Consider the following 25,932-nt stretch of genomic DNA (forward strand, 5'->3'; position numbering starts at 1 on the left):
AAGTGATTGTCAAGATAGGTTCAGCCAAATTCCATCACTTCATATAGATACAACAAAAAGAAATGAGAGGAAAAAAGAAAAAGAAAAAATTTTCCTCCCTCTGATAAGAACTCTTAAGATTCACCATCTTAGTACCTCTCCTGTCTATCACACGTCAGTGTTAGCGCTACCCGTCATGTTGTACGTTACGTCCCTTGTGCTTATATCTTATAACTGGAAGTTTATGCCTTTTGACCACCTTCCTCCAATTCCGTCCCCCCAACCCCCCGCTCCCTCTACCTTTGGTAACCACAAGTCTGATCTCTTCTACGAATTTGGTGTTCTTGTTTGGTTTGGTTTTGGTTGTGGGTTTTTTTTTTTTGATTCCCCATATGAGTGAGATCATACAGCACCTGTCTGTCTGCGTCTGGCTTATTTCATTTAGCATAATGTCCTCTAGTTTCATCCATGCTGTTGCAAATGAATTCTGGGGATGGAGGATGGTGATGGTTGCACAATAATATGGACATCTTGAATACCACTGAGCTAACTAGACATCTAAAAATGGTTAAGACAGTTTTGTTACGTGTATTTTGCCACAGTGAAATAATTTAAAAAAATTTTTTGAATCAGATATCATCATGTGAGGGTGAGTGAGTTTCCTCAGTTCACTTTGGGCTGTAAAATCTGAGCACTGTCTTTTTAATAAGGTGATACCATGTTGGTTCCCTGGGAATTCAGAAAAGTATTTTGTTGGCTAAAGTTGGGGGATTGTTTCTATGAGAGAATCCTGGCAAAAAACGTTCTGATCCTTTCCCCGCTCAGAGATCAACTCCGTGGACATTTAGGAAGACATTTAATGGCTCTTGTTAGAGCAGATACTGAGGAGTTAAGTGCTGTATCCTTCTCCAGGGAAAGGACTGGGTCTGTCTGTTCTTCCGCCCTCAAGCTTCCTTCTCTCCAGTCTCCTTCCACCAAAGTGTTCTAATCCCACAGTGGAACTGCGTCTCTTCCGCCACTTCCCCTTCCAACAATATGCCACAGTCCTCTTCCCACCAGAATTGAAAATGCTGCTCTGGCATCTTAACAGAGTAACGCTGTGTCAGAAAAAGTGAGGAGAGACTTTTGGGTTTGTGAAAAACACAGAAGCATGACCTTGGGGAGGAAGGTTGTTCCTACTTTCCTCTGCCTTGTACCCCACCTTTTGAGGACCCTGTTCTGCACCCAGTCTATACGTCACGTTGACCTTAACACAAATACTTTTGCATACGTATTTCCTTTTGGTTTACAAGGTTCTCATAATCCCATTTAAGCATGGCAAAATTTGAGGTACCTTTGTTTTACAGATGATGAAACTGAACAATCAGACAGACCTGATTTCTGATTCAGCTTCTGTTGTAAATTACTGGCAGTGTGTCGCCAGAGGCTGGTCTCTTCAGCTCTCTAAGCCTCGGTGTCCCCTCTGTGAAACGGGGGTCCTGAGAGTCTCCTAGGTCGATGCAGCAGCTACGACATTTGCAAAGCACTTAATGCCCTGCCTGACACAGGGTAAACACTCCATCAATGACAATTATCATCATCAGAGGATTACTGTTAGTAAAATAATGATTACCTTGTGGGATTCTGACACAGATCTTCTACTTCCAAACCCACAGTCTTTATCACAGAGCCATCCTCTCATACAGCACCGCAGTCTACACCAGTGCTGATGGAAGGCTCAGTCCCAGAGCACCGTGTATCCTCTCCCCACTGTCACTGAAATATTGCAATGAGGGGATGCTCAGTGACAATATTGAGAATTCTAAGACAAGAGCACAGGCCAGAAAAATCTCAGTCAAGGAAAGAAATCAGATGATACATCACTCTAAAATGACACAAGGAAAGAACGCCTGTGAGCTTAAGTAACCCTCACAAGTAAAGATGATTCAGGGTGGAAGGAAAACAAAATATAAATGAGGAGACCAGTGGCTTAGAGTAAAAGTCTTTGCTCTGCTTTTCCTCTCCCCACCCCCTTCCAGTTCCCCCCACCCCAGCCTTTGGTCACTTTACTGTTTAAAAAAAAAAAAATAAGAGAAAGAAACAGTTGGTTTTGTTCAAAAGTACACTGTCTGATGAGATTTCCCTTTTGACAGTTAAAAGGGAACATGCTTCTTCTTTCCATGTGCTGAACAGACTCTCAAGAGACAAAAGAAAGAAAGAAAGAAACAACTTGAGAGTGAGCAGTTTGGGAATCCTGTTGCAACAGAATGTGCCTGAATATCTATGAAATAAGAAGGCAAGTGTCAATCCTAAGAGCGTATTAATGACACAGTCTCCTAAATTCTCTCATGGCAATTCCCTGACATTTACAATCTTTACCAGCCTTCTCAGTGAGCTTGGGGGAGAAGGGAGAAGAGGAATATGGATTTTAAAAAAACAAAACAAAACAAAAAACCCCTTCTCTTTCTTTCAGTCTATTTCTGTCCACAGAAGGTGTCCCCCTTGTGGTAACAGCAAAGGCTAGTATGGCATTTCATCTTGTGATATTTCTCACATGTACAAAGACCTTTCCTTTTCTGTCTATCCACCTTTTAATAGCTCTTGCTTCTAAAAGGGTAAACGTTGACTCAAATGATCATTCCTATCTGAAAGTTAATGCTAAACTCCAAGCCAGATACGCCGTCAGCTGGCTGTGAACTTTTTAACCTCACTTCTACTTATTATTACTTTAAAATTCTCCTTCCTTGGGACTGGTTGTATTGTTTTTCCATGAAGCAGTATCGGAGATTAAGACGGTGTTATCTGTCTATTAAAAGTGTACTTACTGGAGCATGAAAAAGTGCTTAAGCCCAAGTGTCTGTTTCAAGGCCAAGGCTGACCAGCAAGCTTTGTCAGTTACACAGCCCAGCTCTGCGTTTTTTTAGCAGCGACGGGAAAACTGGTCTGAGTCAGCAGGCGCCGCAGTGGGCTGCTTTCACTCCTGTTCCTCTCTCCTCGCATTCAGAGTAAACACGAAAGTAGTGAGAGCTGGCACTCTTGCTTCTTTTTGAGGAAGTACATCAGTTAAGCTGCTGGTTCTCTGGTTTGAGTAGTGAGAATTAACATTTTTCCCTCTGTCTGCAGTTATAGCCAGTTATCTTCTTCCAAACTGTAGAACTAGCGAAGGGGTATATGCTGCTTTATTTAAGCAAAAAAAAAAAAAAAAAAAAAAGAAAAGAAAAGAAAGAAAGGTTACTAAAATCTCTGAGGTATTAGTTTCATAAAGGCAATGCAAACTAGACTCTATATTAATTGGAGAATTAAAAAAGTGAGACATGTGAAATATTTCTTTCAATCTTCTATGACTAAAGTCATTTCTGGGATACTTGGGGGAAATGTACATTATGGCTCTAAAGCGTTGAAAATTGTCAAATCTTAAGGAGAAAACCTGAGTGGTGGTAAAACATTATTTAGTAGTATGGATTTCTACATCTTATGTATTTTGTCTCTAATGCCACCTCCTCCAGGAAGCCTGACAGTATGTGAATTTCACCACTGACAACTGGACTGCCTGGCATATTTCCTACACACATTGCATCATTGATTGAGCAATTTTTTAAAAAGTGGATATTTCAACAATATTTGTTGTATTTATACCACCTTCTTCTCAAAAACAATTTATGTAACTTCTGTTGAAAGTTATCCTATACAATACAATATCCTATACAATACACTAGGATAATACCAATAAGAAACCTCATTCATATGGTGTTCTGGTTATATTTTCCCATTTTCTACATGTGCTTTATAACTTTAATTCATTGGTATATTATCTTCTGTGTCTTCCAAAAATGTGATAACTTTAAAAATCAAACATAGGATGGCTCATATATAAAACACATTGTGGAGTATAGGACTTATTTGTTAGAAACAGAGATATATCTTATTTAATGGTAAAATTAGATTTCATAGGACATGATCTAATTAAGCACCCAGATCCAGGGACCTGCTGAAATAAATTCCACCATATTTGATACTCAGACTGAAGCAAAAGACATCAGTATGCTCTTTCACTGTCTATATTAGCCATTGTGTGTCATGATTGTATTTTCTGGAATACATTGAATAAATTTGTTGATCATTCCTTTAAACATCTGTACCATAAACAATGTTACTGTTTTGTATCACCAGCCTGTCAAGGTAGAGAAGGTGGAGCAGACACTTAGATCAATCCAAAGCAGTGGTTGATTGGTTCATTACTATTGACATTTGTGAAGGGAAATGAATTGATGAAATAGAACTGCACCTCTCCCAGTTATTGAGCTGTTCATTTTTTCTATAGCACCGAGCACAATCTAACTCATGAAAACAATGTGGTTATCACGCCCTGTTATCTTCGGACAAACTGCCAGTGAGTTAATATAGAATCCTAGGATCTTCATGAAGTTCACATAAGGCAAAATTCATACTGTTCAAAGCACTAAATTGATCATGTGGGGAATACTAATACTGTGTTTACTTTGGACACCACATTTTTAAGGAGTTAGTAAAGTATAAATGATCAGTAAGGCAGAACATCTGATCGGAAGTTCAATGACGAACAAGTGAAGGAGCCACGGGTGTTTAAATGTATTTGAGAAGGTGTAGGAGCTCCGTTCCAATACAGAAAGGCGCATCATACAAAAGCTGAGGGTTTTGCTCAGAGTGTGACAGCAGCAGCTATAGGAGCCTTTACAATGCGAAAGAGTTCAGGATGGAACAGGAACAGCACAAGGTTGGGCTTTGTTGCAAGGAAGTGAGTTTCTCTAGGGTGACTGGAAGTGTTCAACGAGTGTCAGACAACTAATTTTGAGATGTGTTATGGAAGAAAATACTTTATTCCAAAAAAAAAAAATTTGGACTATGTAGTCTTTAATGACTCTTCCAAGTCAAATAATTTGGAATGATTTTATTAGCTGGTAGGTAGCACGTTATCAAAGAAACAGAAAATTCAGAAAATAAATTCAGCTTCACACATAAGAGGTGAAAACAAATTCTTATTGAATGAATAAAAGAAAATTATTCTTCAGAGGCTTGGAGTATGAAATTGGCCCTCTCAGATGAGGTAGAATAGTAGGTTGGCCAAGAAAAATGGTCTGAAGTCAAACAATGGCTATTTTATAATTGGCACAGTTAAGGGAAACACGAAATAGGTTCTCAATTATTATTTGTTGAATTTATTAATTCATGTAATAATTTATTGGGCATCTCAAATGCAGCTTATGTAATATGCTAGGTGTACCTACCTAGTGTATCTACTATGCTAGATGCTGGGAGAGCCAGACTGAACATTCTCTGGCCTTGATGAGATTACACTGCAGCCCAGATCTACATATTAAACATGAATTTTATAATTTTTTCTCATTACGAGGAGTATAGTGTATGTAGCAGGGGAACCCTACCTCTGGACCATCAGAGAAAGTTTTCTTAAAAAAGTGACATTAAGCTGAGTGAAGAGAAAATAGCCACCAAATTTTAAAGGCCTTTTTGAATGAATATAGCAGTTCTATACCAACAAAATGAAAATGTATAAGGATAGACAACAGAAAAGGATGTAATACCATGCGAGGACACATTTAAACAGTTACATAATATTTGCAACAGTCATACGTGATTTATACCGTGTCATCATCAGGTATAACCTATTTTCCAAGGAATTACCAAGCACGTCACTTATGGTAAGGATTCACGTCCAGTGTGTAAAGAATTACATTTGGCAAAATTTAGGCTGAATACTAGTGAAGCATTTTTAAAAATCCCTTCCATCTCTGAAATTGAGGTATCTATGAGACAACCCAAAATGCAACTGAATAGGAAAAACATGGAAAATGTTTGACTGTGAAGCATTCCATTAAAATCACAAGTAATGGATACACTACTGAGGGATTTTTAGATTCTATGTCATTTTCCTCAGTATTGATCACTTAACAGGCTTCCAATAAATAATTATTGACTAATTGATGCTTTCTCTAAAACTGAATTTATTTAGAAGAAACAGACTCTTTTCTGAAAGATACTGCTTTGTTAGTTTAATTAATTATTAATCCCCCGAAGTATTTAGTTTCCAACGTGGCAGGCTGCTTTTTCATGATTAGTATAGGTTCTCCAAGCGTGAATGGGTTGATTTTGCTCCTATGATTAAATGTCTGCACCTACATTCTACATGCATTCTGCATTGATTCTCTTATCCTACAAAAATGATTTGCTTCACTCTCCACCAATTTCCCCAGATCTCAGAATTTGCATTTACATCACATCCACCAACTGTGCCATTTGTATAAGAGCAATTTCTTTATCATTTATGCATTCAACAAATACTGAATGCCTGATATGGTCAGATCATATATGAAATTTTCTTCATGGTATGATGGAAAGATGCCACATATAAAATGCCTTCTCTCTTTCACTTGAAATTCCAGCAGAGATGGATTACTTTTTATTAAGACTGTTTTCCAGGGGATTGCTTTGAAGTGGTAATTATTCTAGAGAGAGCAACCGATTTACCCACTAGTAACACAATTAAGAGTATTCAATTAAAAAAAAAAACCTGTTTGTTCACTGTGTGTTTTCGTTTGATGGGAGAAATCAGAACAAAATGACAGCAATGATCCCTGAGATAAAAGAGGGGAAGATATCCAACCTGAGGAAGACCGTATTATCTGCTTCATTGTTTGCTTAACATCCCCTGATATTTAAAAGTAGCTGATGATTTGAACAACAAAGAGGACTTATAGGAAATTATCCTGAAAGCAACGATGTTCTTCCTCCCACTGTTCTTTTAAATCTAGATACAAACCTGGTCAGTAAGTGATAAAAGGCAATTGTCAGTAGAAGTTCCGTAATCACTTCAAGACCTTAAGGTAGTCCTGGCTCAGAAAGCAGAACGCATGGTCCCATATGATGTTTGGGATGATGATTATCAGTTTAATTTGATATGAGGTTGAGTCCCTCTCCCTGGGCCCCGTGGAGGCAGGCTGTAGGCTAATAACTTGCATCGTGAGAGCTGGAAGAGACGGAGAAAGACAGATGTTTTCTTGCCTGTTGGCTTCTCCCCCTCCCCCTCGGTTCGTGCTAAACCAATCGGAGTTGAGTTAGAATTCTTTAGAAGCATGACTTCTCAAAGTCAGGCAAAGTCTGATCCTGTGTCTGGGGAATTGTCTTGGCTTCTTAAGAAATCTCAGCAGGGGATACATTAAATTATAATTCCCAAGATGTAAGCCATTCATTGTGTTTTTTGTTGGTTTGGCCTCACATCTCCTTCCGCTGTGTCCTTCCGCTCAGGTGCCATCACACACCAGGTGGGGTGGCCCTAATGTATAGAACCAAACATGACCTTGCACCAGTTCTCTTGTGTTTGTGGCCCACATCTAGTCCACAGGAGGCACTTAACACAACCTTTGAATGCTGCCTGTGGTTGTTCCCTTAAGTCCTGAATACAGACCTCGGCCCCCTCTCCCTCTGCCCTAACTTGGGTGACACTTCCAACTCTCACCTTTGACTTTTTGAAGGTATGTCAGACAATATGTTCCCCAAATTCCAGAAGACACACTTTAAGCTCTCAAACCCTTCTCACTAGATTTCGATGATGAAGTCAGGAAGTGCTAGGGTGTGCTATTTATGTAGAATCATCAGGGAAGTCTTCTATGATAAGGTTACACAAAAGTAATTTACTGTGAGGATCCTGGGAAGCTCGTAGCATCTGTGGGAAGAGTGGAGAAGGAGGCTTGGAGCATGAGTAGGAACGAGGGACGATGGGCAGCGGGCAGCCGGATTCTACCCGTGCTAGAACATCACAAATCTTTCTGGGCACCAAGCTTGCATCACTGCTCCTCCCGGGCTGGATAATGCTAGTCCTTCTGAAGGGCACTCCCTTCACTGCTGCACCTAGAAAGTGGGTGTTGCTGCTGCTCCCACCGCTCCAGAATGCAGGCTCCGTGAGACCTCTCCACGGAGAGGCAGAACCAAGTGCCTCCGACTGGTGATGGTAGGTTATGTGCCCATATACTAGGTGCCCAGGGGCCAGTCAGGCAAGTGTCTAGACTTGTCAATATCTATGGTGAAAAATGAACTCTACCTTAACACATAGTGTTAGGTAGTGACTGAATAATAGTGGCTGAATAATAATTACTGGACACCGTGATCTACCAAGCATAGTTATGCACCAGGCCCTGGGGCTGAACGAAACAAGAAGATATAGTCTCTCCCTGCCATGGCGCTTCCAATCTAGAGGAAGGTATGGGGTAATGTTAATAAGTGAGGCACGGGAGGCCTTTATTTAGGAGAGCTTTTCCACTGGGGAGACAGACCTCTTCCACGTGTCTCTGTGCCAAGCCCCACACTCCAGAAAGACAGAGGGTCCCTCACCTAATGTGTCTCTTTATCTGGCTGTTGATTCATTTCCTTTGTTGCCTTTTATAATAAATCAATAATCTAGTGAGAAAAAAAAGTTATGCAGGGGAAAATAAATCTTCATGGAAGACTAGAGAGGGCAGAAGGAGTTACCTAAATTCACAAGGTTGAGAATTCCCCCAACAAAGGCAGAGTATCAAATACTTAGAAGAGAAAATAACCCAATAAATGTCCACCACAGAGATCTTATTTAGAATAAAGTGCCTAAGGAAATCATTTAAACACAATTCCAAAGGAAAATTCTCTTAACACTCGTTCAACTAGTAGCAGTACAAATGGAATAATAAACATGTTTTCTCCCAAAGTGGCAGTTTGTGAGGGATAATTTTCCTTGGATGCATAATGATCATGCATTAAAGTGTAGTCATCTCATGTTGAGTTACATTTATATCTGATCTGTACTATGAAATCTTTTTAACAGGATGATGGTTGGGGTCAGCAATCGCAATAAACGTTTTTATCAGCATTAAGTTCACTTGCAAATGACAGAAACCAAAAATAATCATTTCTTATCTAAGATAGTGGTCTCTTTATCTCTGGTGAACATAATCTGGAGATAAGCAGGTCAGGGCTGAGAAAGTGATTTTGTGATCACTAGGCCTCCTATCTGTCTTGATGCTTTGCCAGCCTGAGTGTGCTGTCTCATGGATTGTCTTGGCTGCTCAGATTCCAGCCATGGTCTGCATTCAAGCCAGCAGAAAGGAGAAAGGGGAAGAGAAAAGCAAAGGGAACATGTCAGCTGTCTTTTAAGAGGTTTTCTGGAAGTTGTCACATTACATGACACTTTTGTTTCCACCTCATCAGGCAGAACTCCGGCATGTGGCCACACTTTACTGCAAAGAACACTTTATTCTAAGCAGTTAAAACTGGGGGACCTGTTACTAACAGGATCTTGGACTAGAAGGTTAGCAATCTGTCAGTTTTTTTTTCTTTTCTTCTGTTTTGGTTTGGTTTAACATAGCTATTGTTTTGTGACGATTAGGATTATGTTTTCTCTCCTCTATGAATGCTGAAGCTTCCCACATAATTTCTCATGCTGTTTGTAGATTTATGGTGACCTCACACACCCACCCCCTTTGTATGCACCCTTGATTTATTAGGTTATAAGGTTCTGGGGGTCCGAGATGTCACTTTTACTTTTAATCACTCAGAATTTTCATATCATATATGTTTTTCTCAATATATTTCTTGGGTGATTATATATTTTAAATTTAGATTTTAAAATATAAAATATGTAAGTAAATAGAGTAACTTTGTTGTCACTAATAATGTGTAAATATTTGACTAATCATTGTATATTTTCATTTATTGCCATCAGCACTTTATTTCAGCCAGTCAGAGTGTAACTGTGGCTCCTATAATGGAAATAAGGAGAGGCATTTTCTCCATGTTTCTCAGAAACAGGAAGTATCTCTAAGAGGCGTTATGTTGTCATGGTAAAAAGAACAGTGGTTCTGGAGACAAAGCTGCCTGGATTCACATCCCAGCTCTGCCACTTACTGTGTGACCACAGCAAGTTACTTAATGTCTCTGTGCTTCAGTTTTTTCATTGTGTGTAACAGAGACAATGACAAGGGTGGATTGTCAGGGTGGTACTCAAAAGTGGATGGTCTGTGAAGCTAAGGAAGCTTATGTCCAGAGACGCTCACATCCACAGATCCCCTCCCAGGCCCTGGCAACATGCTTACATGATTATATGATTTGGCAAAATTTACGAAAGTAAGATTTTGTTTGTTTTCTTTTTTTTTTTTTTTGATTGACGTATAGTCAGTTATAATGTGTCAACCTATAATGAAAAAGAACATGAAAATGAACATATATATATATATATATACACACACAGACACACAGACACACACGCATGACTGGGACATTACGTTGTTTGTTTTCTTAAAGTCGCCCCCAAACTGCGTAAGCTTCAGTCCCTGCAAAACCAGAAGCCACCCCTGGCAGGTTTGCATGGAATTGGGAGCCACTGCACTGGGTGGAAACTTGAGTTACAGAGCCCTCAGGCAAGGGTGCTCCACGTGGGTGTAGGCCAGCAGAATCAGAGACACCCAGGGCATTGTTTTAAAAATACAAGAACTTGGCGCCTGCACCTTCAGAAAGAGACTCTTTTGGGAAGAGCCCTGTGACTCTCCATTTTGATTAAGCTTCTCAAGTGATTCTAACATCCGTTAAAGTTTGAATCGCTCTTCCAACTCTGAAATTCTAATTTTAAACTACACAATCCTAATTTAAAAATCACCAACCAAAAAGCTGTGGAAGAATCAGAAACCTGGCCCCCTTGGGCAGGATTTGCCCCAGGCAAGGAATGCTCTGAATTTTGAGAGAGAGAGAAAGGAATGGAAACCAGAAGCTGGGAGCCCACTTTTCAGGATGTAAACACTTGTCTGAAAGGGTTAAGACTTCTGAACCTTTCGTTTTCCGTGGGTTTATTTCTAGAATAAATTATTCCATTACCTCCTCTACTCATGAGCCCAGTAGTAAAGATTATGATAATTCTCTGCAATCTGAGATTTTATTAGCTCAAATTAAGCTATTGGGGGGGGCAGGCAAGAGGGGTCTAAAAGTTATTAACTGTCACTCTTTTCCAGACACACTGCTACAAATGCTCTACAGATGTTATCTCCTTGAATTATTATGACAATCCTGCAAAAGAGGTGGCATTCCTATTTCGTGAATAAGAAAACTAAAGATCAAGCAGATGAAATAATCTTGGATCAAATCACATAGCTAATATGTGGCAGGGATTTGATTCCAGGTGTGGATGAATTCAGTGCCTGTTTTGACAAACCCCCCAATACTGTGGTGCTTAGACATAAACATGGCTTTTATTTGCATGTGAGGTGGCATTTGAAGCTTAAACCTTGAAAAGATATGATATGCTATGCCACAGAATCAATTAATCACCCTCTTTTTTATATCCCTTATTCCTCCCCATGGTAACTTATGTTCTTTAAAATACTTAGTGCCTGTGCACGTAGGCAAACACACACACACACACACACACACACGAGAACATTTGCTTCCTTTTAGAAAATGACTTTGGGAATGATGCCCTGATTTTGTTTTTTTGTTGTGGTGGTTTACTTATTAATTTTTTGGATGCAGTTTATCATAAGGGCAAAAAATGCATTCCTCTCTCCCTCCCACATTATAGAGTGTTGCTATAGTTGAAAGGTTATGGTTGTGAGCTTTTGCAGTTTTAGGCATTTGTGTTTAAACATATTGCAGTTACGGACACAGACAAATCCCTTCAAAGCATAAGGTTAGATGGTGGGTGCTGGTCACAGATGTTGCACAGCGTCAAGATCTTCACCTTTGAGCACATCACTGGGCTCATTCATTCCTGACAAGCTATGGACTAGGGAAAAGGTGCTTTTAGAGCGGGCAGGGCACCAGCACTTCAGTATTGATGTCCCTGAGCCCCTGTTGTCCTAACAAGACTTGTTGGTTAGGATTCAACTGATACACTCAGCCTCATTCTGAGCAAGGTTATGGCAGTCTAACCTTTGGCGGCAAAAAGTTGTTCATTTGGGGAAGAGAGTAATGTTTGGCTTCCTCTTTCATGTCTCATGAGGTTTTTGCTTTAGTTCTATAGAAGAAATTTTGTGACCTTTCTAGCACCAGAGGAAAAAATCAGACGTTAATTTGAAAAAATAACAATAAATGTCTTTTGGTTTTATGTTATAGTCTTTCCTTGTCCTGTTTTTCCCCCCATTCCTCAGTAAAATCGAGTCTCTGTGGAAACCTTATCGCGGGCTCTCAGTCAGTTTTCATAGCTACATCAACAGATTGCGGCCTCAGGAAGAAATCGCCCGGTGCGCTGATTACCGGCACATGGGCGGGGGCTGAGGATTAGCAGCTGCACAGCTACAAATGGGACCGCTACGAGCAGATGAACAATGAAGGGAGGTTCAACAGGCTTGTATTTCTCTCCCAGTATTAATGATTTTTAAAACCACAGAGGTGGGGAGGGCCTAGCGCAGTGGTAGAGCGCATGCTTAGCAAGCGCAAGGTCCTCGGTTCAGTCCCCAGCACCACCATTAAGAAGAAATAAATGACAAATAAACCTAATTACCTCCCCCTCAACAATACATAGAAAGTTTAAAACAAAATAAAATGAAATAAAAAAATAAAATCACAGAACCAGGGGTGTTAGGATGTCTAATCACCTTGTGATCAAAACCGAGATGGAAATACTCACTTCTGTTAATGTTTTAGCAGTGACTTTTACCCCATTACAAATAAAACCGGTTTATAAGGGATAGGAGCATGAAAACCCGACCTGTCCCCCCTAAATTTAGAATTTTCTCTTTCTGAGATGAGAAATGTCTGTGTTTCCTCATCTGCAGAATGTAAGACGTAGTTTTCACTGTTATCTCTGGATCATACTACGCTGAGGAAAAAGTAATATTCAGCCAAGTGACCAAGAGAAAGATCTTTATGAGTTTAAAGAACATTTTGAATTTCATTAAGCCTGAGAAAATTTGTGATCATAAGATAAACAGCATTTCAAGAATTAGGGTTTCGGGTCCCAGTGGGACAATGTATTCATTGTGATCATATGCTGTAAACATAACATGATAAGGCAAGAAAAGTAATTTTAAATTTATAAGTTAAAATTGTATACAAAAATACAAATTATGGCAGCTCTTGAACATTTATTTTTAAAAGATGCTGATTTAGAATTGAATTTCTACCCAAAGGAGCCTAAAAATCAGTCAAATATATTTTAAATGTTTATTCAACAATAACATGTCTAAATGTTTGCACATTCTGAATTACTGGTCTGAATTAATGAAGACAGAGTTTTCTTGAGATTTAAAATTAGTTGGTCGATAATGAAATGCAATATCCAGTGAAACTCATGTCAGTTTCCTTTTAGAAAATCCATCCAAGTATAGAAATCATATTGCAATCCTGCTATCCCTGAGTCCTTGAAATCCTTCGAAACCCATCAGAGAGTCTTTTTTTTTTTTTTCCCATTACGAGATAGAGAGAGAGAGAAAGGCACACTAAATTGACAGGAGAGTTTGTCACGGAAAAGTACAAACTACTTAAGCTTTTTACCAAACAAAATCATAGACTTTTAAATGAACAGGGCATTTGATTAACTTGTGTTGCTTTAAATAATATTTCTTTTTTAAAAAATGTTTGGATTTGCAGATACAAAGATGACTGGCTATTGCAAAATTTGTCAGGATGGTTTCCCCTCTGTAAAGGTCACGCTGAGTTTAGTCAGCTTTAGCAGTATGTAAACAGGGCATAAAAGACACTTGGTTCAGCCCAGTACTCCGATGATTGTGGCTCAAATAACAACTGTCCTCCCCATGACAGGCAGAACTGCTTTAAACTGGTGGCATGTTTTGTTTGCCAGCAAAATGGTAATTGTGTGTGTGTGTGTGAAAGAGAGAGAGTTTGTCTATGTGTGTGCATGTAAAGATTAAAAAAACTAAGAGAGGGAAAGTCTGTCTATCACCTCCAACCAAAGTATAGCTGAATATGAAAAGGCAGAATAAACAAAGTCCTATTCAAACAAAATTAATAAACAGGAAAAAAAAAGCATAAAACAACTTTCCAGAAACTACTACCAGATTTTCACAACTGGATGCTAAAATCCATGGCTGAAGGAGGCAGACTGGAATAACAACAATGCCGTGTATTAATATAACATCTTTTTCTGAGACGCTCTTAATACATTGTGGCCATCTGGTCTTACCCTGAACTGCTGTCCAAACAGCTCCTGAGAAGTTCTGAGTCACAACTAACTATTCTGGAAACGCGTTATGCCATGTCAAGCTACTCTAAGTCAGATAGGGACATTTACTAAGCATTTTCTGGGGCCCCTTGAAACTTTGTTAACCAATGTCTTTCCATAGAGTTCCCACATGGACCAAATTTCCTCACACACACACACACACACACACACACACACACACAAACGCACAGAACTTTATTGAAATTCAGCAGTGCAACTCAAGGGCAAATTACTCATGTGGCTTAAGTGTATAGAGCAGAGAAAAATGCAGTTAAGTTCATCTTCAGCCAGAGGAAGGAAAACTTTCCAAGCCAACTGACCCCTTTTCTTCCTTCAGCAAAAGGTCAGGAGTCTTTTGCGTTTGGGTGGTGCCTAAGAAGCTGAAGGATCATTTCTCTAATGTTGTTTAAGTGGCAAGAGATTGTCCTCTTTTTAATAAGGTGGGAGAAAGAACTAGGGAGGGGGCTGGAGGAGAGGAGTAGGTGGATCATTTTACAGAGAAATAACCTGAAGCAGAGAGGACTGAACTGATTTACTTGTATGTTTTCAGAGGGTTCTAGACAGGGAGCTACCACACTTCAGCTCTCCATCTCAGACTGTATCATAAGGTCACCTGTCTTTTAAGATAACAGAAACCTTACATTTTCTTCAGAGTCCGTTGTAGATCAGCCTACAAAAATAAACTAAAAAACTAAAAATAAATAACGAAATAAATGAAAAAAGATGATTTTGCCCCCAAGCAACTCATGTATTTTTTTAATGAGCTCTCTGTTCCCATTTTCCAAGAGTCAGATTATATGTTTTTTGAACACTGAATGTTACAAATAAGGCATGACACTGTCATTGCCAATATTATGTTTGCTGTAGCTAAAAATGCACCCAGAGATTCATTATAACTACATTCTCCAGACCAAAATATCAGAGAAAACAGTCTGACAACTTTTGTTCACCGATTTACTGATTAACTCACCCCTTCAAAAATTCAGTGTGTACTGAATATGCGGTCAGCATCAGGTTTGATGGTATTAGCAAAGAAGTGAACAAGGAGTGAACTATGGAAAGACGGTTATATTAGAAAAGCTGAAGGGGGTGATCTCAATTCCGGGATGCTCCAAAATCAGGAGAACATTGCGTATCCTCTGTCCCAGTTACCTTCTTCCCCAGAGAGAAAAGGAAGGTGCCTTTCCCATGAAAGACTCTACTGTTCCTGACCAGCCATGCCATCAGGATGGAAGTTAACAGTAGATGGGCCAGTGTCCATGAGTGTGCCCCCCCCCTTTTTTGGAGGTTTTCATTCATAGGTTTGGAAAAGAAGTTGAAGTCCTTTGTTGAAGTCCTTTGTCGAAGTCCTTGTCCGTAGGAGATAACCGATGAACTTTATTAAAGAAACGATTGAATTGTCAAGTCTGGGGACAGTAAGGAGCTTTCCTTCCTTCCACACCTAAACTTGGAAAGTTGTGTGGTAGCTTCTGGGGTGAGCGACCTCCTCCCAACATCTGCTTTGCTTCAGCTATTGATGGACCCTCTTGACAACTCCTGCCTTGAAACATACATTACCCACCCCGCCCAGCACTTCATTTCCCCGCAGAGACTCTGATCTGAAGCCTCCTCCATGCTATTTTATTGGCACTGACAAGCCCTAGCAATGGACAGCCCAGATCAGAAATGCCCCACCCTGTCCCTTCTGCTGATTCAGCTCCCAGCAAACTCTTTCATTAGCTGTGCTTAGAAAATGCCATTTTAATTCAATCAATTCTTCTAGTTAGTTTAGCTCTATGACCACACATCAATCCATTAGTTTCTGATTCTAGAAGAACTAGAACATGAGGTATTTTGCTTAACCTGAAAAGATGCTCAGTGTAAATTTGTTTTTCTTTAATGATTCGGAAAGCTTTGGGGACTGTATAGGAATTTAGGGACGGCGTCAGGAACATCAGTTCTTTTCCCGTAAATATGAAAAATAGGCAGTGACTATAATGTTCCAGAAAATAACTACTGGGCAATTATCTTGTTGTGGGTTTGGGGATTGGACACAGCAAACCAGTTTGTTTCCAGTTGATAAATATGGTTCTTGTTCATTAGCAAATGTCTGTGAATTGTCCTGCTAGTGGAGGGATGAGCTTTGAGTAGGTATGAGGCAAGGATCCTGGTCTGTGACATCTACGGCCTGCTGTGGCACAGGATAGGGATAGTCTAGGAAGTGGGTAAGACCAAAATTAAAGGCAGAACAATGCAAGGGGAGGGCTGAGGTGTAGAATCCATTGTGCAGAAAGGATTGTGGATGGGACCAGGCACCTACTCAGGGACCTGCCATCTAGGGTGTCTGCTGCCTGCTTTTCTAAATTTTAGCGTCCTTTGGCTCCCAGGACATCACATTCTCCTTGTTGTCCTCCTACATCAATGGCCATTTGTTACAGTTTCCTTCTCTAGTCTTCCTCTTTTTCTCAATCTTTTAACGTAGGAGTGTTCTGGGCTCAGTCCTCAGACACTCCTCCCATCTCCTTGTCTTTCTGCTGTCACTCCTTATTTGATTCCACACAGTACCACAGATTTAATGACCATACAGATGCCATTAATGCTCAAATTTTTGAGTCCTGAGTTCCAGGCACATATATTCAACTGAGAAGTCAATATCCCTACTCGGATATCTACCAGGCATCTCAAACATAATACATTCCAGGCAAAACTTTTTATTTCTATTCCCCAGATTCCCTATCTTAGTAAACAGCAACTGTGTTCACCCAGTTGCTCAGTAAAGAAGAAGCGCTCACCCTTGTTTTCTTCCTTTTTCATACATCTCACTTTTGATCCATCCCCTAATCCTGTTGTCTCTACCATCCAAATAGTTCCCAAGCCGGACCACTCTCCTCCCACAGCTAACATCCAACTGAAAGCCACCGGCAGCTCTCTCCCCACTGGTCTCCCTGCTTCCATCAAGAGCCCAGGCTGATTCTCCTCCATATACTCAGAGCGATCCTCTTTAAACATGACAGTCTTCTACTCAAAACCTTCCAGGAGCTCCCCTGTACTCTTCAAATAAATTGTAAAAACCTCTCATGGTCTTCATTTCATTTCCTGTATCTCTACCGCTTGTTCATTTGGCTCCAAGACACACTGGCTCCTGCTGTCTTCTCACATAAGCCAAGTTTCTTCTGACCTCGGGGAATTTGCATTTTCTCTGACCTCTGCCAGGACAGCTTTTGCCCTAGAAAGAGACTTCTCTCTCACTTGAGTCCCATCTCTGCTCAGCTTTTATCTGCAGAGGGGGCCGCTCCTGGACCACTTTACCTAACCTCCTTCTTTACCATTCTCTGGCCCGTACCTTGCTTAACAGTTTTCTAGGCCTTATTATTACCTAACATTAGATTATATCTTTGTTGACTTTCAGTCTTCCCCAGCTGAAGGCAAGCTTCGTAAGGGTAAGACTTTATTTCCTTATCCCTAAAGGAGTGACTTGGCTCCAGCAGCCATCAAGAATCCAGCCTCTTTGTAAACACAGTCAGGCAAAGGGGTTTGGACGACAGTGCCTGGTGGCCCTGGGACACTGCAACAGTACTCTGCTTCCGGCCTCAGGTTCAGAGCCTTTATAGGGTTTGAAGAAGACGAGTGAAGATAGATTGTTGCAAATTGGGTGATATGAGAAATATGCAAATAGGGAAAAGTCAGGGTTCCTGAAGGAGAACATTACGCTTTCATAAGAAAATCAGAATGTTCCACAACTAACCTCCAAAGGCTTTAACTGACTTGTAAACAATGCTGTTAATTTCTCATTACTTATTTATTTCCATGCTTTTGAAACAAAACAAAGGCTCTTAGATATAAAAACAAGTCTGGGAATATGTTAAAATTATTAATTATATTTTGAATAGAAAATTACTTAAAAAAAAAAGAAAGTGACTTAGACTGGGGAATTGCCCCCAAACCCCATAAAAATTCTGAAGCATCATAGAATGTTACGTTCTGGGAGGAAATAGAACTTTTAGGAGAAACTATGGCTTATGTAATCATCTCAAGGAAGCCCTCAGGTTTATTTTGGTTTTCTCCTAGTCAACCATTCTAAGACAGCAGTTCTCAAAGAGTGATCTAGGGACCCCCTAAGCTTCTCAGGGACTATTTCAGGGGGTCCAAAAAGTCAGTGCTATTTTCATAATTATATGAAGATGGCATTTGCCTTTTCAGTCTTATTTTCTCACAAGCAGACACTGGAGTTTTCTAGAGGCTGTGTGGTATGTGATATTGCAACAGACTAAATGGAAAAGCAGATATGAAAATCCAGCTGTCTGCTCTGAAGCCAAACAAGAGAAATACTTACAAATAGGGAAAACAAGAGCATTCTTCTTGCTAAACATTTTTGCTTTGGAAAATGTTATTTTGTAAAAATATCACTTATGTTACTATGTAATGGCTATATTATTATTGTTATTTTTACTGAGTTAATAACTGAATATTTAATAAATTCTTAATTTGAATTTCTATACAATATATATATCTACAGATAGAACCCACAAAAGCTCTTCTGGATCCTCACTAATTTTTAAGAGTATAATGGGGTCCACAGAGTTGGAGAACTGCTGTTCTAAGACACGAAACCATCAACAACTAGGTTCCCAAATAAATATTTTATAAATTGAATTTGAGACAATGAGTACACAGTAAACTATATTTTAACCTTGATCACTTTGGTTAAATATATTTCTCAGGAAACCAAGAAAATCATGATTTTTTTTTTGCATCCATTATGTCTTCCTTTATTCCACAAAGCCTTTTAATATAGACTCACAATTGTTTCAGCTTATTTGCACATGCAGATAACTAAAGCTTTGCAAACATGAATCCAAATGGCAACCCATGGAAAGTTTTTAAGGTCTAGCATTGTGGCCGTGAGCTCAGATTCTCAAATCAAACAACCTAAATTTACTCAACCCTTCCATGCTTCAGTTTCTTTAAAGTGTGGATAATATTACCTAAACCAAAGGGCTGGTAAGAAGATTAAATAAGTTCAACTTTGTAAAGTATCCATAACAGTGCTAGACACATTTAATAAAAGTTAGCTACTATTGTAGGTAATATAGAAATGTTAGCTACCATTATCATCATTACTGAGAATAATCACAAAATATCAGCACAGACTGTAGAGGGGAAAAAAAGGAAGCTGATGTTAAACCCTTAGGAAGTACTGGGATTTCAAAGTCATTACAAATTGAGGGATAAATTTAATCTTACTATTGAGACAGTATACTTTTTTGAGAGATCTTACGTGTTTTCGTCCAAAAGTGAATGTCCCCTCCTGGTGCTTTAGCCAGTAACCACGGGATAAGGCTGTATTGTGCACATTAAACATGTGCCCCAAAGAAGAAAACAGAGACTGAATCTTATCAGTAATTAGAAAAGACATCCTGTTGGTCCTGATAGATCATCTGCTGACAACATGGCTTTCCAAGCCCAGATGCCATATTTAAAATCGTAGGGCTAGAGGACAACTGTCCTGATGAAGGATGATGGGACTCCATGAAAACCAGCCTTGGAGGAAGACAGTCTACTGAAAGAGCCAGCCTCATCATTTGCACTACAGGAAGGATAGCAGTGAGAGTAACCTTAAATGGAAAGTCCTAGATAATGTAAATCATTTTTACATTAGCACTATGACTCTAATCTGTGAAGGTTCTATTTTGGTGTGTTTTCAATCCTAAATTAGTTTACGTCTACATCTATACTGAATATCCATTCGAATTAGAATTAGGATCACTGAATAGAGCTTTCAGGGTGGCAGAACTTGGTCCAATGTTAGAAGATAATACAAAAGATTAGAGTCGTCTACCCATCTTGTTTGAGGTAATGAGTTCCCTGACAATGGATGTATAAAAGGAAAAGTCTATATCTTTCTATCAGGAAAAAAAAAATCATAGCCCATGTAATTCTATTCTTTATCCATTGCATTAATACTCTAGGAAACAAATCCATTACTTTTCAGTTGTCTAAAAGAGAAATAAACTGTGTAGTGAGGCAGCCCATTTCATGTTCTGAACAATCCTCCTTCATTTATGCAACAAATATTGGTGGTCCAGACATTCTTCTAGGAACCTGAAATAGAGCAATGAGCAAAACATATAAAATCCCTGCCTTCACATGACGTATTATTTTGAGACAAGGCGATTAATAAATGTTAAGTAAGTTAAAAAAAAATGCATGTGTCAAAAGGCATTTTGTCCTGTGGAGAAAAATAAAGCAGGGAAAAGAAATAAGGGATGTCAGACTGGAGGTAAGGGTATGTTAATTAAATAGTGAGGGAAGGATGTTCACAGAAGAAATAAAAGAGGTGGCGGTGGGGATTTGGGGAAGATTTATACTTGGCCATTGATTGAAATTTGCCACCTGGAATGATGCCAAGTAAATTTAACGTATTTATATTTAGATATTTATCATGTTTAAGTCTTCAATATACTGGGCTAAATGTCTTCAATACTTTCATCATTTGCCTTGTGCTATGATTTCCTAGATTGTCCATGTCTGTCCCTTGGATATACTCAGCCCAAACCACTATACTCCAAAATGCAGACTAGAATGGGAAAATTACCACCCACCCCCATTCTGTATTCTGTCTTCTGGCGTGAGTGGTACTTCTTTCAGAATGCCTCCCTGACTCCCAGCTCTCAGTTGCATGTCTCCTAGATGCATTCTTTTTAGCTTATTCTGCTGTATTAAGCTTACCTGAAACTTGGCAGGTTCCATGCTGTCTTCTAAGCCATAAATTCCCCAGCAACAGGTAATGTGATTATTTTATTCAATCATTGTGTTTGACACATAGCAGTTGCTTAGAAACATTTGTTGAGTTGGATGAGTCAGCATCATTCACAAATCTAGTAGTCTACAATTTTAGTCGCCACTGATTGGATATATGAACTCCAGACAGACAGGATGTTTCATTGTGTTTACTGCTATTCTGGCAGCACTTAGAACAGAACTGGTACATAGTAGGGACTCAAAAAACATATGTTGGAATCTTTGAAACAGCTAAGAAGAGTATTGGGACAAAACTGTTAAGAGTGTGTAATTGGCAAATAATTCTAAAAACTCAGCTTTAAATTAATATCATGCTTTCTGTTTCACCAGATACTTTCTCACGTGTGTTTTCACGCAGTCCCACCAACTCCGTGGGGTAAGTGGGATGGAAGGCTTTACTTCTATTTTGTAAAAGGAATAATTTTATAAAGATCACAGAGATTAAAGATTATTTGGGGTGGTACATGTCGTCAGGCTTCAATCCAGACCTTCCACTTTGATGTCTTATGTTTGTTTGTTTGTTTGTTTTTTGTCAACAACAGGTTAGTATAAGTTTACTGCAAGGTTGTCATATAACATGGAGATGTCTTTATGACATAGAAGTCAGAACATCACCATTGACAGCACTTGGCTTTTTATACCACTTTGATTCATTTGCTTGCATGCCTGTGTTTATAATCCCCCTGGTTTAGACATAGGCCAAGTTTATTCACAAGCTCAGTCCGTTTCTTTCCCAAGCCAGAAGAGTGCTCTATCTTATAGACTTGATGCTCTGCCCTTTTCATCTATTGGATGGTGCATCATAGCTGGATAAACATTTTAAATTTCTTCATTTTTTAAAAAGATTTGCCAGCATGATATAGAAACATGTATATTAAAGTCCTGAAGAGTTTTGATTAAAAAATGAATCTTGTGGAGTGGGTATAGCTCAGTGGTAGAGCACATGCTTAGCATGCACAAGGTCCTGGTTCAATCTCCACTACCTCCATTTTTTTTTTAATGAATCTTACCTTATTTGGCCAAAACACTTAAAAATAAAATGTTTGTCACTATTTGTAATTAAAAAAAACCTGTTTCGAGGGAGGTTCTAGCTCAGTGGTAGAGTGTGTGTTTAGCATGCACGAGATACTGGGTTCAATCCCCAGGACCTCCATTAAAAAATAAATTAATTAAAAAAAACCTCTAATTACTTCCCCTTTCCCTTTCAAAAAAGTGAGAGAAAAAAAAACACCTTTTTCAACTCATTGCAACTGCAGTAGTCCTTTCAGATTTCCTGTCAATTTTATTGCCTTGGGGTACATAAATAGGGTATTTCCAGACAAATGCCTGAGGTCAGTAACTTATTTTAATGAAGGGTGTGCTCCCTTTATATGACTGAGGGAGAAATATTATTTTTAGGCAGTAGTAGCAATTCAGTGTGCTTAGCTCACAATTTATAACCATCTCCATACATTGAGGGATGGAGGAAGTAGTATGTCCCTGTTTCACAGGAGCTGAAAGTGTGCCAATGACACGAGAGTTAAGACATTGACAGATAAGGCAATCTATTCCAGAAATGTTGTGGCAGAGAATGAAGAAAGATATTCTCTGTGTGGTTGGGACTTGTTGGATAAGACTTGCAAGGTAGAAGTGAAGTGGGTGAGACTGCGATGGGGATGCTGTGGTCAAGCAGGCAGTGAGTGGACTTTAGAGAATTCCTGGGTCCCAGTCCCAGCGTAGTTTATTAGTGGTGTGAACACAAGCTTTTCCCTCATCGGTAACATGAGGTTATCAATGCTATCGCTAGTGGAGAGTGGGCCTAAAGATTAAATAGCCTCGTATGAGTCTATTTAATAGAGTCTCCATGTGCCACAGAACATTAGCAGTAGCAAAGGTTTCTGTTGGAGAAACCAAACCGTCAGTGTAAAGCTTCCAGCAGTGTGGTTCAGTATAAAATCAGCAATTTCACAGGTGATAAGAAGCATCAAATCTAGACATAAAATTTTTAAAGTTGGCTTGTAGAAATCATCATATGTAAAAACCACTTATCGGTTTGTAATCTCACCATGAGATTTAAGGGTAGAAGAATCAGTGGCACGGGCTAGGCTTAAATGACAACGAATGGGAATCTTCTTTATGTCTAAACTGAAAATTGATTTATTGGGATTTTGCAATGAAAGAAATGTTCTTTTGTTCTTTTTTTGTTTTGTTTATTTTTTGAAGTATTCATTTTTATTGATGTATAGTTGGTCTACAACGTTGTGTTAATTTCTGGTGTACAGCATAGTGATTCAGTTATATATACACATACACATTCCTTTTAGTATTCTTTTTCATTATAGGCTATTGCAAGATACTGAATATAGGTCCCTGTGCTGTACAGTAGGACCTTGCTGTTTATTTATTTTATATACAGTGGTTAGTACCTGCCAATCCCAAACTCCCAATTTATCCCAATTTAAAGAAATGTTTTTATTGTTGATTTAAAATTCTTTTTATTCATAAAAATAAATAAAATTTCAATTTTATTTTTATAGTTAATTGTGAGACAAATTCATGTATTAATGAAAGTCAGTAAAATAGAAAGAGAAAATTACTTAAATGCTACCATTCAGAAATCAATAAATAGAAGTAACATTTGGAAGTATAGGCTTTCAGAATTTTTCTGTGTATCTATCAATATATCTGTCTTGAGTTATATCAAATATTCTTTTTAAAAATAAAGCATCCTACTATATATAATATTTCACAACTTGCTTTTAACACACTATGTGTTCATGTCAATAAAAACCTATATGCTACATTGATCTATAGATCATTTTGTTCTTGGCAACATAGAGCTGTAAGTCCATTTTTAATGGCTGCCCATGGTGATCACCATGTGTTAGACAGCCTCTTGTTAGATATTTAGAATGTTTGCAATAATTTTTTGCTACTATAAACAATGCTGTCTTTAATTTCTATGCATTTATATTTGTACATACTTTTTTAGTTATTTTCTTAGGATGAGTTACTTGAAGTAGAATTACTCTAAAGGTATGCACCATAAAAATAAAACGTTTACCAGATTGCCCTCTAGAAAAACTGTTAAGATTTAAACATAAAGGGGAATTTTTAAAGTCTCAGTAAATTGTGGAGCATTAGTTAGATTAATGCTATTTAAAATTTTTAATTAAATCCTGTTATCCAAATGGGGAAAATACATAGAATTGTGAACTAAATCAAATAAGGGAAAATAGGTAGAATTTAGTGAAAGTTTTAAAACATTGTTCCAATCAAATTTCAGGGTAACCACAGAGTTGATGAGAGTGCAGGGGAGAAAAAATTACTTTCTCTCTACCCTTCTATTCTTGGCTGAGACACCAGTAGTAAAAGGTGAAAAACAAACAGAAGCTTGATAGCATGTATACCACCTATATACCTGGGAGATACCCAGGAAAACCAGGTCACTCCCTGAAACGTGCTAAGCCATCACCTTAAGTATCATCTCCAGCTAAAAACAAAAGAAAGATGTGCTATCCAGGAGTGGCTCTAAAATACTCAAACCTGAAAGGTGGAGGGAGATCTATGTGCCATGTAATTGATTCTTTGTTGTTAACCAGTGAAGCTGAAGATAGGTACGTGGGTACTGGTTCTATTTCTCCCGGTACTTTTATATATGTTCAAGATTTACGACAATAAAAAGTGAAGGAAGTATTTAAATATAGGTTATTATTTACAGATGATTTATGCACTTTGGGAATACACAAATACAGAAGAGCTACTCTTAAGGGGAAATTAAAATAAAAATAGAAAATGATGATAATCTAAAAATATTTTCTATTTCAAAACTTAATGGGCAATGCTAAGGATCATGTGGAAAGACATGAAAAGTCTTCATAATCTAAAGAAATGAGTGATTGTTGATTTTTAAAATAACTGTTTAGATGACTAGGAAAGAGCACATTTCTCTAAAAAGCAATAATAGTAAACAGTAAAAAACAAAACAAAAACTCCACTTATTTTAAACAAGAAAATGCCACTAAAGTTAGTGTTATCTCTAAGTTATCTTTCCAGAGAAAATTAATAGCTGTATTTTGCACACAATAAAGAAAATTCCCAATCATGGAATAGGATGCTAATAATTCCATACCACCTCTCTTGTAAGGTGCAACGTAGATCAAATGATGGAAAGTGAACTTTGAAACCATGAGGAAGAACTGAGACTTTATATCATGGACTCTCAATGTTTTAATGGAAGGAAGAGACAGAAATTAGTTCCACACTCCCATTTTACAGATAATCAACCTGAAATCTGCGAAGCTGAAGCAATTTATTTAAAGTTACCCCCATACTTAATAGTGATCAAATTTATTTTTGCACAATCTTATGGTCATATATGAAAAAGTCTTTTTTTGAAAGTCCTCAATGCAATTTTGTTATCAAAAAAAATACTTTGTGAAGATTACAAAGGTGATAGCCATAAAAATTTAACATCATGAATGTAACATAAAAATGGTGAACATACATACTAGTGACTTAAAACTGTCACAGAAAACCATTATTGTTTTCTTTGGGGAAGAAAAATGGAAATTAATCAGGATTTAATTAAAGTGGACAGGATTCTGAAGGGAATAACAAAGACCAAAGTTATTTATGTGAATGTCCAATTTGAAGAGATATTATATATCTCTTCTTTTAATTAAGGCAGAAATTGCCTCTGAAAGGACCAAAAAGGAAGCAAATCATTATTCTGCACGAGGAAAAAAGGAGACAAAGGCAGCAGGAAAACCAATGTTTTTAATTAAGAGGAGGAAGATGTTTAGAAAACTGAACGAGACAATTTACACCTTTGTCCTCCCTCTAGCCATCCGTAATAGCGCTTAATGGCATCATCACCCTCTCGTTTAGGAGGGCGTTGCTCCTGTGTGATCTATAGAGTGATGCTCTATAGGGCAAACCCTTTCACTTGGAGTTGTTCCTCTAGCAGTGAGATTGACTTTCCATCAATCCCCAGCACACTCTCGGGTTTGTGCTGAAGGAGA

At 38.5% G+C, this 25,932-nt stretch overlaps 1 protein-coding gene across 3 annotated transcripts in view; it reads left to right on the plus strand.

Annotated features, from left to right (window-relative positions):
* Positions 1 to 25,932, plus strand: part of SLC8A1 (solute carrier family 8 member A1) — a 394,428-nt gene that overhangs the window by 22,729 nt on the left and 345,767 nt on the right. Inside the window, exon 2 of one of the 3 annotated variants that reach the window (XM_064494554.1) lies at positions 21,260 to 21,305. The exons of the other annotated variants lie outside the window; for them this stretch is intronic. The gene's annotated coding sequence lies outside the window, so the exon portion shown is untranslated. The remainder of the gene's footprint in view (positions 1 to 21,259; positions 21,306 to 25,932) is intronic. 3 annotated transcript variants of the gene reach the window in all.

Source organism: Camelus dromedarius, chromosome 15, assembly GCF_036321535.1.
Source record: "Camelus dromedarius isolate mCamDro1 chromosome 15, mCamDro1.pat, whole genome shotgun sequence".
NCBI lineage: Eukaryota > Metazoa > Chordata > Mammalia > Artiodactyla > Camelidae > Camelus > Camelus dromedarius.